Here is a 15,131-nt window from a genome sequence, read left to right as displayed (position 1 = left end):
TTGCGGAAATACTCCAACAACATCGTCAAGACCCTTGCAGTAGGTCAGCTGCCGTGTTATGCAGATGCAATAACTGAAAGCCAGCAGGAGTGTTACATTAATGCGTCAATAGATGCAAGCGTTTACTGTGCCCAGGAGCAAGGTGACAGGGAGAGTGTTCCAGAAGCCATCACTTTCGTCTCGCGAGAGACACCCGGCAGAGGCTTATGATGACACCCTAGCAGAATGCCAGCGGCAGTCTCAGAATATCGCACTTGCACAATCAGTCCAGCAGTGTCTCAGGGACACCCAGCACTCGTGGGATGCAGAGGGCAGTATTAGTGAAATAGTGAGGTGTCTGCAGATTGCCTGTAGTCGAGTGATGGGGCTGCATTGACTGCTACCCGACGCCAAGTTGATGGATCGAATGTTACAGTAAGCCTGCAGCTGTGCCGCGATTATAGACTGCTTTACACACAGATGTGGTTTCACTGAGAGAACGTCGTGAGTGATAGGTGCCGTCGGAGGCTCCAGCATTGTGGTGGAGAGACGTTTGCAGTAACCCAGAAACAGTGAGATGGGAACGTATTTCCAGAACGGCAACAGGAGTACCACTTAGAGGCGTCTACAGAATGCCTGTTGTAGTGCAATTGCGAAGTTATTTTTTGTCTCAGCAGCAATGAGATGGCGGGAGATTCAGGGTGTGCGTCAGAGAAAGATTATTGGACGCCCAGATGAGCTTCTGCGGTTAGACACTTTCTGAATGCCAGCAACAGTATAATACAAATACACGTGCAGTGTCCGAGGAGCATCGTGACGAGGAGAGAGGTACACAATTCCAACACCTTTGTCCCGCAGAAAGGTTACTGGGTGCCCAGAAAAGGTTGCATGGTGAGTCCCTATCCGAATGCCAGCAGCAGTATCGTGGAAATACGTCAGCAGAATGACTGCAGCGGTGTTATAGAGACAGTTGCAGTAGCACAACACCCGTCAGATGGAGAGGCAAACCCTGAAGGGCAATAGTTTGATGGTTAGGCACCTGCAGAATGCCTGTAGTCGTATGATGGCAAAGCTATTTATGTTTCCCAGCATTATGGGCCCTGAAACGGCGAGGTGGAGGAGCATTTGTAGAACAGCAACGGGACTCTAGTTTGAGAGGCGTCTGCAGAATGCCTATAGACCTGCAATGGCGAGCCAGTTTTTGCTGTCCGAGCAGCAATGCGATGCCTCGAGAGATACAGCTGCGCCTCAGGGACAGATTATTGGACATCCAGAGGAGGTACCGAGGTGGGACACGTGCTAAATGAAAGCAGCATTCATACAGAAAGGCACTTCCAGAAATACTGTCGTCGAGAGACTTGCAGCAGGCCAGGTGCTGTGTCACGGTTGAGGTGATACCTGGAGGCCAGATGGAGTGTCATATTGAGGCCAGTGCAGACTGCCTACTGTACTGCGATTCTGAAGAAATTAGAGTGTCCCAGGAGCTTGGTCATGGGGAGAGGCTTTCAGTGAGCCAACAGCTTTACCTGAGAAAGGCTGCTGGACACCCAGAAGAGGCCCCACGGTCAGACGCTAGGAGAATACCAACAGCAGTCTCAAGCGAAACGCACCTGCAGAACGACACCAGTAGCGTCATACAGACACCTGCGGTAGAACCTGTGCGTTGGAGAACCAATTCCTGAAGTGCACCTTTATTGTCATGGTGAAGGGTCTGCAGAATGCCTGCATTCGCGCGATGGTGAAACATTTTCTGTATCCCAGGGAGCGAGTGTTGCACTATGTGGACAGCTATTCCTCGGTTACTGACTGTGGACACCTACATCTATTTTTATAGTGCTGATTTTGCAAAACGATTGGAGTCATCGCAGACTCCAACAGTGTCATGGATAGACATTTGCCATAGCCCAGAAACTGTGAAATGGAGAAGCATTTCTAAAACTGTAGGGTAATTGAGAGGGACCTGAGTAAAGCCTACAGTTGTGCAATGGTGTAGCAATTTCAGTGTACCATCAGAAATAAGATGCCGTGACAGTTAGGGTAAGCTTGCAGCTGTCCCTCGTACACAATAATTGGACGCCCCAAAGAGGTACCAAAGTGGGACACTTGCAAAAGTCCATGGAAAGGCACTTGTAGAAATACTTCAACAATGTCGATGACCACCTTGCAGTAGACCAGCTGCATTGTTATGCAGGAGCAATAACTGAACGGCAGCAGGAATATCACATGAATGAGTCTACATATTGCCCATTGTACTGCAATGACGAAGCATTTAATGTGTCCCAGGAGCAAGCTGATGGGGAGAGTCACCTTCGTCTCGCAAAAGGCTACTGGACACCGAGAAGAGGTTCCTTGGCGATACCCTAGCAGAGTGCCAGCACCAGTCTCAGAGAAACAGAATCACTGGAGCAATGTCATAGGGACACTTGCAGGAGGCCAGCAAACGTGTGATGGAGAGGGATTTCCTGAAGGACAGCATTAGTGTAACAGTGGGGTGACCGCAGAAGGCTTGTAGCAGTGCGATGGCGATGCATTTACTGTGCCCCGAAGTCAATGTGACAGATCTAGTGTTACAGTATACCGGCAACTGTGCCACGGTTTCTGAGCGCTGGACACTCACTTGTGTTTTGATGGTAGAACGTTGCCGAGTGATAGGAGCCGTCGCAGAACGAAGCAGTGGAATGGGGAGACATTTGAAGTAGCCCAGAAACAGTGAGATAGTGAAATATCTCTTCAACAGCGCCAGGAGTGTCATTGAGAGGTGTCTGCAGAATGCATTGTTGAAGCAATTAGCAAGTCTCAGAAGAAAATACGATGAGGAGAGAGTCATGGCTTGGTCTCGCAAAAAGACTACTGGACACCCGGAAGAAGTTCCTCGGTGACACCTGAGAAGAATTCCAGAATTAGAAACATAGACAAAGACTTGCAGAATGACTCCGGCAGTGTCATATGGACACTTGCGTTAGGCCAGCAGAAGCCTGTCCTGAGGGTTAGCATTAGTGTCTGTAGAGGGACTAGGCGGGTTGCCTACATCAGGGGCGGGTATGCCCTCAGGGTCAAACCTATTGTTCTTCTTTGACTGAAAGACACTTAATCTATGGTTCTCCTTTGGTTGACAGGTCCTTAACCTATTGTTAAACTGCTAAAACGATCCTTCCCTTTGACTGACAGGCACTTAACCTGTTACCATCCCACACCCTCCCACCCCCTCCCCCTCAGGAACAATTAGATACAGCACCGCCATCAAGTGTGTTCACCCCTGAGGTCCGGAGTCCAACTGACTTAGTACACAGTACCACCACCAGAGGGCTCTGTCGTCCCTTCCGTGATGTAATCCGATACGGCAATCTTGTGGTGGACAGGAAGGATCTCATAACAAGAAATTCAGGATATATTGTTTATTTATAAGAAAATCAGTTTGTGGGGGTTGGATTTCTCTCACACATCATTCTCTCCTATCGTAAGAAATAATTACATGGGACAAATATGTTGCATAACCTAATATTCGGCACTGTATTCTGAGTGTCTTAACCTAATGTTTGGCCCTTCGTTGGCACATAAACTATTGTTCTGTTAAGTGGTTTTCCATATCACCCACATTTCCTTAAACTATTGTACCGCCTCTGATGCCAAATTAAAATTTTCTGGTACACTTTTCGAATTTCACATGCTTTTGAACGTCATTTCTGGCGCATTTGTCTTTGTCACCCATCTCCTTAAACTTTTGTACTACATTTCACATAAAAATTATGAAATTTAACGTAGTGTTCTGCACTTAAACTGTTGTTCTACTCCATGTCCCCCACTCATGCACCTCCCCCCCCCCCCTTAACTATTGTACCGCTAACACCACGTTGATATACAAAATTTATGAAAATTAATTAAATCGATATTCTTCACATGTATCAGGTAGTTTCTTTTTGCTTTAATTCACAGAATCCTATTGGCTGGACAAATCGTTTGAATATAGTTTAAACAAAAGATCGCTAGTAAAAAACACATCCAGCCATTCGACGCAAGATGCCAACGCCGCCGACTCCACACACATTTCCAGGAGTCGGGATGCATCGGCGCACCCCGAAAAATGATGACGCGGTCGTCAGCTGCCAAGCGATGCATTGGTGTCAGTTGGGGTCCCACGAGGATGAGGTGTGGCGGCATCTCTTTCATACTTGACACTTGAGAAATTCCTGTCGAAATACCTGTTCACCCAGGCACCGTTGCTAGTGCGATGATGCACAGCTGCAGTGTGGGTCCAGCACTGACAGAGATGTTCAAATGCTTCTCGGAATAGCACAGGGTGCATTGTTCCTAGTGATCGTAATGGCACAACGCATTCATCAATGAAGTTACCCGTCAAACTGCTGCTGCTACCGGTGTGGGAGCACCATCTGCCATTACTTTCTGCAGACAAGACTTTCAGTAGCAAAATTATTTCACACAGATCGCTAAATTGCACTGACAGTTAAACCTCACAAAAGATGTTTACAGGCAAGACTCACAAGAATATTTGGAGCCAGGAACATATTTACCAGTGTAACTACAACTAAATATTAAGATAGCTTAAACTACACCTCCTTAATAGCACCCATCTTCAGCAAAACTAATGTCTTTTGAGACATGCATGGCCTTTCTGTACATATACATACATAATTCAATAGGGGAAAGGGTTTTTTGTAAATAACAACAAAGATGTATGGTGAATAACTTTTTCCTTGCTTTATTCAGTTCACATAAATACAATATAGTTCTTGAGGTACAATATAATTCTTGAGGTACAATATAATTCTTGACATGTAAAGTGAATTGGCTACTCCAATGCGGAAATACTTTTTAACTTACATGCTGCAACAGTAACATAGGTAGTAAACTTCTTTTTTTATAAATCTACACTTAACACTAATGCTGAGATACTTTCTTTACTACTACAACTAAATTCTATAGCCCCAGTAGCATAACTATTACAATAATTCTGAGGGACTGCGAAAAGCTTAGAATCCAATTTCAATAGTCCACAATAGGAAAGGTTATTAAAGTAACATTTCTGATGGACTGTGAGCTATATACACATAAAAACTATTCTCACGTGGATGGCTAGCGGCAGGTGAAAAATTTAAAAGCTATTCTATTTAATACATGCACATGGTGCATATATATTTACAGGTTACACATACTTTGCGTTAAGAATAAATAAATCAATATATAAATTTTTTTCTAATTTTGAGTATTTTTAATATTCTTTTGTTTATGTTGTTTACTTTCTTTCACACACATGGTGTGCATATATAAAGATGAATTTTGTTCTTTTTATCCTTTCTTTCTTTTCCAAACATACGTTCTCTCTCTGTATACACGTGTACATAGTACATGACACACACACACACACACACACACACACACGCAGGCAAAGCTAATTACACTATGATAAATGGGTCATACTACTACTCTGCAGACACACACTGTTCCTCTCTCCCTCTCTCGCTCCCTCTCTCTCTCTCTTTCTCTCTCACCCTCCCTCCCTCTCTCTCTCTGTCTATCTCTCTCTCTCTCTCTCTCTCTCTCTCTCTCTCTCTCTCTCTCTGTCACTCAATCAGAGTCCACCTTCTCTCGCTAAAAGTGAATAGTGCGAGTACGGGCGAGTTTCAATCCTGCCATTTCAAATGATCCTTTTATCATCATGAGGCGACAGACCGATTTTAGCCTGCAGCACAGTGTACACCTCGTGTCCTCTCCTCTGGTCTGCTGTACCATATGCGGTGGTTGCAGTGCAGCACCGCGAACAGCAGTGCACAATCAGCGCAAATAGTCCTCCATGGAGAAGGCTCTTGATGCCATGCGACGCCCACCCTTAGCCCGTCTCTGGGTGGCACCTTCCAATATGCGATATGCATACCTTTTTGAGTGTAGACCTACAAACTCCACAATCGGCAATCCCTTCGACTCCTCCTTCATAAGACCGATAACCTTCCTGTTCTGTGAAACAATTCCATAAGGATTATTGGCCATGTATGAGGACGTGTCGAATTCATTACCGTGGTACCTAATTTCTTCATATGGATCACAGTTCTTCACCCAATAGATGAAGCTATCTGTATCCATATAAAGTAATTTAGGCTCTGCGAAATGAGTTTTCGCAAACTCATAATGAAAGCGATACATGTGGAGTTTGGATAGGTCTAGTATGCACATCCCCACATAAACAGGTGTTACGAGTGGAGGCCGAAATGCACGCGTTTTAGCTCACGCAGGCTGGCGTGAGGAGGGAAGAACAATACTGACGTGAGGTCTGGAACATGACAACGAATGAGAATTCAGAAAGCGGACGTAATTAGTTTGATACTTAACTTTAATCCATTAATGATGAACGTCGCTCTTGACGGTACATGATTCACAATATTATCTGTTCAGAAGACATTCTTGAAGATAGTTCTTATAGTAACTGAATATGGCGCCTTGCAAGGTCGTAGCAAATGGCGTAGCTGAAGGCTATGCTAAACTGTCGTCTCCGCAAATGAGAGCGTATGTAGTCAGTGAACCATCGCTAGCAAAGTCGGCTGTACAACTGGAGCGAGTGCTAGGGAGTCTCCCTAGACTAGACCTGTCGTGTGGCGGCGCTCGGTCTGCAATCACTGATAGTGGCGACACGCGGGTGCGACGTATACTACCGGACCGCGGCCGATTTAAAGGCTACCACCTAGCAAGTGTGGTGTCTGGCGGTGACACCACACAGGTCTTGTAAACTCTACTGCAGTCCTCGCCATCTCCACAGCAACAAAGTTCTTATTGAATATGGTGACACGACTAAAATTTGGTTTGGCAATGCATTTTCTTACGCCATAACGCCCATCCCATTCGGTTCTAATAAAAATTTCACGTCGTTCCCTCAAATTCTCCAATGATTTACCGAAAACAGAATTATTCATTAATTTATAAAAATCTTTCTCAAAGTCACACGTTGCGGAAGCTCCCTTTCTCGTATTCAAATCAATATACTCCTTCAACCACGGGAACTGCCTGAAGGAGATAGCCCAGGTGAGTCTAACCAGCCCGATACGCAAGCTGAGGCACTGCTGGAGGTTACGATTATGAATAATGTAACTCCACTTACCCACCGGCGTTGTCATCAGTTTTGGCGTGGAGCCTCCTGACGGAACAAGTTGCTCTGGACACAGCAGCAAATCGGTATGCGCAACTTGCAAACTAATAGGGTTTGCGAGTTCTTCCTCCACCACATACCCAACATCAGAATCAGCTGCCATACCGCCCATGATCTTTCCACTTAATCGCTTGCATTCGTCTCCGGGCACCCATTGAAGCTCGCCAATCGGCATGGCGTGCCTCTGTAAGTTATTCACTTTGAGGTATATTATATAACCAGAATCAAGGGATGCGCTGGACCTGTCACCCATCCGTGGGCTATTTGCCTTCGTGTGCCTATGAACACATTGGCAAAGTCTCCCACGGATCCCCCGCTCAAAGAAAAGAAGCATGACAGCATTGGTCAGTAATTCGATACTGCAGTTCGTTTTCTTGAGCATTGCGTCCCAAGACAACCCAGGTGCCGTGTAATAAAAGGCGGAATCCGGAGAATATGTGATCATACATAGACTCCGGAATTTCTCGAAAACGTCCGCAAGCAAGCGCACGTCTGTGCCCATATAAAGCCATGTGTACTCTCCTAAAGTGGAAATACTGAATTCCCGCCAAACGTTCACAGCATGCTAACACTCTGCATCCGTTATGGCATCGCCTGTCAGGCTCTGGAAAATGCAGTTATGTCAGGTAACCTGGTTTCGTTGAGTTTCGCCATACTGTGCACATACTCATATTGGAAACTTTTTCTCGTCGGGAAATGCAGCTCAAGTAAGATGCATATCCCCCCGAGGTAGAGTTTCATCGAATTTCTGGAGTTGTGCCTGCATATAACTTAGCATATCAAGGAAGCGGAGCGTAATTCTTGTCGTCATTCGTTTGGAGAATGAAATGTAATTCTCGACCTGATCTTTCTCCAAAGAAATCAGCCAAGTGCTCAACTAGAAAGTGAGCGTCATACCCGCTTGAGTTGTGGAAGAAAGCGGGTGTGTGTCTAGGTATCCGGTACTTCAAATTGCACGCATTGTGAGCTGCGCCACGGAACTTCCCCGTAAGCTGGCTGTGGTCCCTACGAGGAATTTCCGCTTTTCTATCTAACGGCAGCCCACAAACATGACAATCAACCACGTTATTATACAAATCTTCATTCTCCTTCGATTGGGTCATGGAAACGTTGCCGCTGTAAAGCTTATCAACCTCCCACGAAAGTTTTTCGAGCTCAGTGAGCACTCAATCTGCAGGGCTGTCCCTGACGTAATATTTGTACTAGTTATGACTGGAATCATATGAAGATACAACTTGGTACACTGCCACATATGGTATGTGTTTTTCTGTAAAGGTTGTATGTGAGGCTGTAGGGTCGCCTTCACAGCGGGACAGGAGCGAGGAGGCATTCAAAGTCGGCGTACACTACAAATGGGCACCACTCCTGGTGGTGAACATTCTTAAACTTTACGAATTTGTCTTCTTCAGTAGTCATAATAAAACGTACCGGATCCTTGGAAGCGCAGTCTACTAGATGCGTAGCTAATAACTTGTCTGAGGAGAGATAATTCAGGCACCTTAAGCAAATATGTTGCTTCTGTTCATGTTCATTTATCTGGGTGGAAAGGAGTCGGGACATGTCTTTGTTCCAATTATCACCATCAGAGAAGAGTAGAATGCTCCTGACGCTCACCAGCAAATTTTGAGAAATGGAGAGGGCCGACGACAATATGCTTGTCTGGCTCATCTGAATTGCTTTTCCTCTCCAGGCCATAAACATGAAACAATATTCCGGTATTCTGCGCCTCAAATTTAGGTATGTCGTGGGTCTTGAAGGGGAACTCGATACCATCAAAGTCAAGGTATCTGCATACTGAGTTGTGCGATGCGGATTTCCTGTGTAATTTCTCTCGCAAGCCAGGGCTGACCATGCAAACCAAGCCTGATCGTTTCTACTTTCGACATTAATCCAAACACGCTTATTAGCTGTATCTTTAGGGAGCTTGATAAAGCTTGACCCTCCATTACCGGATCGTAGACCTGTGTATGGCTGTCCAGGTGTAGAATTCTGCTGAGTGCTTTAGCTGACCCTCAGGAAACTGGCCCAGTACAGCACTCAGGGTGGATTTACGATACCACTCAGCGATTGATGCGCTCCGCGTTATCACTCCGTTTTCCCCCCAAAGATAATGAAGACTCGTCTCTTCACTACCAGACTCAACTTTGGGGGGATGCGATAACTCAATGCAAAGCACCACCGCCGATTACACTGGGCGTCACATCGCTTGATTACCTTGAGGAGCGTGTAAGTTAAAAGTGATTCCGCATTGGATTGGATTGTTTGGCGGAAGAGACCAAACTGTGAGGTCATCGGTCTCATCGGATTAAGGAAGGAGGGGGAAGGAGGCTGGCCATGCCCTTTCAAAGGAACCATCCCGGCATTTGCCTGGAGCAACTTAGGGAAATCGTGGAAAACCTAAATCAGGAAGGCCGGACGCGGGATTGAACCGTCGTCCTCCCGAATGCGAGTCCAGTGTGCTAACCACTGCGCCAACTCACACGGTCCACATTGGAATAGCCGATTCAATTTATATGTCAAGAATTATATTGTACCTCAAGAATTATATTGTACCTCAAGAATTATATTGTTCCTCAAGAATTATATTGTTCCTCAAGAACTATATTGTATTTGTGTGAACTGAATGAACCAAGAAAAAAGTTATTCGCCATACATCTTTCTGGTTATTTGCAAAAATCCGTTTCCCCCATTACATTACGTAATAAATTATGTATATAAACATGGAAAGCACCCAACACAGTGTGGGGAGAATTTCAGATTGATCATGTGGCCATATCCAAGAAAAATTCGCGGGAAATTCTAAATGTCAGAACACGTAAAGGAGTCTTCGAGTCTGATCATTATTTGCTACAAGTTAAGATTAGGCCAATCCCAAGACTGAAACAGACAGCGCAAAACAAAATAGTCAAACCTGATCCGGAATACTTGAAGATAAACAGGGATAAAATCGTTGAAGAAATTAATAGGCACTCAATAGACACATGGACAGATCTGGCGAAGGCAGTTCAGAAGACTACGTGCTGGGGACAACCACCTACAAAACGCAAACATAGGTGGTGGAACGCAAAGTGTGATGAAGCCATTGAGAGAAGAAACCAAGCATGGGACAAGGTCAGTAGCTACAGAAATTCAGAAACATGGAAAGAATTTCACGAAGTTCAGAAACTAGCATCGAAGGAAATCAGAAGGGAAAAACGAGCATATGACAATAACAGACTAAAAGAAATTGAGGAAGATTTCAAAAGAAATAACACAAGAAATTTTTACAGAACGTTCAAAGAAAATATTAAGGGCTATCAACCCCCTAGCCCCTGCTTCCGAAGAACAGATGGATCCCTGGAAACAAACACAAAAGAAAACTGTAAAATTCTCAAACATTACTTTGATAAACTTCTTAATTGCAAAAAACCTACAGGAAAATTAACATTCCAGAAGACCACATCTAATGCCGATTCTGATCCACCCACAATAGAAGAGACAGAGGAAATCATAAAACAAATGAAAAATAACAGAGCTGCCGGAGAAGATGGTATTATCGCCGAGATCTGGAAACTCCAAGATGAAAACATCACCAAAAAAATCCATAAGATTATCTCCGAAATTTGGATCACAGAGAAAGTGCCAGAGGAATGGAAATGTTCATTGATCCATCCGTTACATAAAAAGGGTGATAAGTCAGATCCAAACAATTACAGAGGCATTTCGCTAGTACCAGTTACATACAAAATTTTCTCTAAGGTGCTATTAAACAGACTAGAACCACAAGCAGATCTGCAAATTGGGGAATACCAGGCAGGCTTCAGAAAAGGGAGATCATGCATCGAACAGATCTGGAACTTGAGAACACTTTTGAAAGTCAGACAGGCAAGAAACACTGTAGTTACCTTTGTGGACTTTAAAAAAGCATATGATTCCGTAGACAGACAGACACTCTTTGACGTACTGGAAGAATATGGTATCGACAGAAAAACCAGGGCACTTATACAACAGACGCTTACAGACACTACCTCCAAGATTAAGTTCATGGGAGAAATTTCGGAACCCTTCCACATACACACAGGTGTCCGACAAGGAGACGGGCTCTCACCAGTCCTGTTCAACATGGTGTTAGACAAAATTATCAAGCAGTGGGAGGAACAAGTTAAAGGAATACAGCTGGAAAGAACACGTGAAACCAAAACAATCATAAAATGTCTGGCATTTGCAGATGATATAGCCATACTCAGCAATAATACACAGGAGGCAAAGGAAGCACGGGAATGCTTGCATGAAATAGCTGCCAAAACAGGTCTGCAGGTATCTTACGAGAAGACACAATATATGGAACGACAGACCAACAATGTACACACCATGCATACGGTATATGGATCCGTAGAAAGAGTCGAAAAATTTAAGTATTTAGGGGAGTACATACAAATGGGAGGATCAAACAAGGCGGCTAACATGGAACGAACGAAGAAACTCCAGAAGGCATACAAACTCACATGGTCACATTATAATAAGAAAAGCATATCGAGGCAGGCCAAACTTAGGCACTACAAAACAGTTGTATTACCAGAAGCATTGTACGCGTCAGAAACAACCACAATTGGAGCATCAGGCATCATAGACACAGAAAAAATAGAACGCAAAATTCTCAGAAAAATATTTGGACCAATTCACAGAGATGGCATATGGATGAAGCGACCTACCAAAGAGCTGTACCAGCACACTGACAGATTAACATACGCGATCAGAAAACGCAGATTAACTTTCTATGGGCACATACAGAGAATGGACAACAACCGACCTACAAAGAAAATTTTTGATGTAGTAAACAGCTCAAGCAAGAAAACAAATTGGTATCATGAAATAGACGAAGACTTAAGGCAGATAGGGATCAACAGGCAAATGATAGGAGACAGGAAATACTTCAGAAACAAAGTTAGGAGTGCAAAATTTATTGTAAAGGAGAGAAAGAAGAAAGGAACATTATGGACAGAGCAAAGGAAACAGGAGCACAGCCAAAGGATGAAGAGATTTTGGGAAGAGAAGAGGAAGAAAGGAAAGAAGTGAAAATTGTGTCATCATGTGATTTTCGAGTTCAAACACTGTCCATAAGGGCAACAATGAAATGAATGAATGAATGAATAAAGGCCGTGCATGTGTCAAATGACATAAGTTTTGTTGCAGATGGGTGCTATTACGGAGGTGAAGTTTAAGCAATCATAATGTTTAATTGTAGTTACCCTGGTAAAAATGTTCCTGTCTCCCAAATTTTTTGTGAGTCTGGTCTTTGTGGGGTGTAACTGTCACTGCAATTTAGCGATCTGTGCGAAATAATTTTGCCGCTGAAAGTGTCATCTGCAGAAAATAATGGCAAATGGTGCCCCCACACTGGCAACAGCAGGAGTTTGATGGGTAAATTTATTGATGAACGGGCTGTCCCGTAAGGATCGCCAGGAACAATGAACCCTGTGCTATTCTGGGAAGCATTGGCACATCTCTCTCGGCGCTGGACCCGCACTGCGGCTGTGTGTCGTTGTGCGAGCAACGGTACCTAGGTGAACACGTATTTCGACAGGAATTTCTCAGGTGTGAAGTATGAAAGAGATGCCGCCACCTCATCCTTGTGTGACCCAAACTGACACCAATGCATCGCTTGGCAGCTGACGACCTTGTCATCACTTCACGGATAGGCCCGATGCATCCAGGTTCTTAGGGAGATGTGCAGAGTCGGTGGCGTTGGCTTTGTGTGTCGGGTGTCGAGTGATTGGATATGTTTTTTAGTAGCTATCTTTTGTTTAAACTATATTCCATCGATTTGACAAGTCAATAGAATGCTGTGATTTAAAACAAAAAGAAACTACCCGATACATGTGAAGAATATCGATTTAATTAATTTTCATAAATTTTTTATATCAACGTGGTGTTAGCGGTACAATAGTTAAGGGGCTAGGTGTGTGTGTGTGTGTGTGTGTGTGTGGGTAACATGGAGCAGAACATCGGGATAAGTGCAGAACACTACATTAATCTGCATAATTTTTATGTAAAATGTAGTACAATAGTTTAAGGAGGTGGGTGACAAAGACGAATGCGCCAGAAATGGCATTCAAAAGCATGTAAAATTCGAAAAGTGTACCAGAAAATTTTAATTTGGTATCAAAGGCGGTACAATAGTTTAAGGAAATGTGGGTGACATGGAAAACCAGAACAATATGTTAAGTGCCAACGAAGGGCCAAACATTAGATTAAGACACCTAGAGTACAGTGCCGATCGTTAGGTTATGCAACATATTTGTCCCATGTAATTACCTCTTACAAGACCTACACATTTCCAAACAGCAGAGAATGATGAGCAAGAGAAATCCAACCTCCACAAACTGATTTAAAAAAAAAAAAAAAAAAAAAAAAACAATATTCCCTTTAATTTCATGTTATGAGATACTTCCTCTTCTCCACAAGATCGCCGTCTTGGATTGCGTCGTGGATGGGACGACATTGCCCTCTGATGGTGGTACTGTGTACTAGGTCAGTTGGACTCTGGACTGCGGGGTGAAGACACTTGATGGCGGTACTGTCTCTAATTTTTCCTGAGGGTGGAGGGGAGTGGGAGGGTGTGGGATGACAACAGATTAAGTGCCTGTCAGTCAAAGCGAAGGATCGTTTTAGCAGTTTAACAATAGGTTAAGGATCTGTGAATCATCAAAGGTGAACAATAGGTTTGACCCTGAGTGCATACTTGCCCCTGATGTTGGCGACGCATCCACACAATAGGGCTATGGCGAAGCAATTTCTTGACCTAGCACCGCTGTGATGCAGAGAGTGTGACAGCAAGCTAGCAGTTGTGCATCGCAGACAAATTATTGGACACCCTGAAGTGATTCCATGGTGAGACCCCTACTAAATGGCAGTAGCATTCTCAGAGAAAGGCACCAGTAGAAATACCCCAACAGGGTCTTATAGACTTGTAGCCATATAATGGAGAGGTAAATGTGAATGCCTGCAGGTGTGTCACATTGAGGTGTCTGCGTTGGCCTGTAGTATTACAATGGCAAAGCAATTACCATTCCCCAGTGCAAGGTGATGGGGAGATGGTTATATCATGCCATCCGTGTTGTCTCACAGAGGGACTGCTGGACACATGGAAGAGGTTCCATGGTGACACTGAAGCAGAATGTCAGGAGCAGTCTCAGAGAAAAGCACTTGCAGAATGACTGCAGCAGCGTCGCGAAGCCACTTCCCTTAGGACACAATCGTGTGGCAGAGAGGCACAGCATTAGCTGTGCCTCGGCAACAGATTACTGGGCAACTAAACGTCGTTTCATAGTGAAAACGTTGCAGAACGATACGAGATGGCGCAGTTACCTGTAGTGTAATGGAGAGATATTCGCAGTTCACAAACGGTGAGATGCAGAGACATGTCAGAACGGCAGCAGGAGTATCAACGAGAGTCGTCTTGACAATAGCTATAGTAGTGGAATGGGCAAGTAATTACTGTCTCCCAACACCGACGTGATGGAGGGAACGTCACTGTAAGAATGCAGCCGTGCCTCAGAAAGGGATTACTGACCACCAAGAACAGGTTCCATGACAGGACCCTTGCTAAATGCTGGCAGCGTTCTCAAGGAAAAGCAATTGCAGATAAACTCTAACAATGTCGCCCAGACACTTGCAGCAGGTGAGATGCCGTGTTATGGAGAGGAAATACCTGAATGTTAGAGCAATGTAAAGGCGTTTACACAGTGCCTATTGTACTGCAATGGAGAAGCGATCGCAAAAAGCCCAGAAGAGGTGTCATGGTGCGACCCTAGCCGATTGCCAACAGAAGTATCGTACAAATACACTTGTAGAATGGCCTACTGCAAGTGTCTGGACGGCATTGTCGGAGTATATCTGCCATTGACAACGCTGCTGACATTTAGCAAGTGTCTTACCGTGGAACCTCTGCTGAGTGTGCAATAAGCTGCTGGCTTACTGCAAACGATCTCCATCACACTGCTCCTTGGACACAGTAATT

Source organism: Schistocerca piceifrons, chromosome 9 (genome assembly GCF_021461385.2).
Source record: "Schistocerca piceifrons isolate TAMUIC-IGC-003096 chromosome 9, iqSchPice1.1, whole genome shotgun sequence".
Classification (NCBI taxonomy): domain Eukaryota; kingdom Metazoa; phylum Arthropoda; class Insecta; order Orthoptera; family Acrididae; genus Schistocerca; species Schistocerca piceifrons.
The sequence above is the reverse complement of the archived record's forward strand: the minus strand, read 5'-3'. Positions refer to the sequence as shown.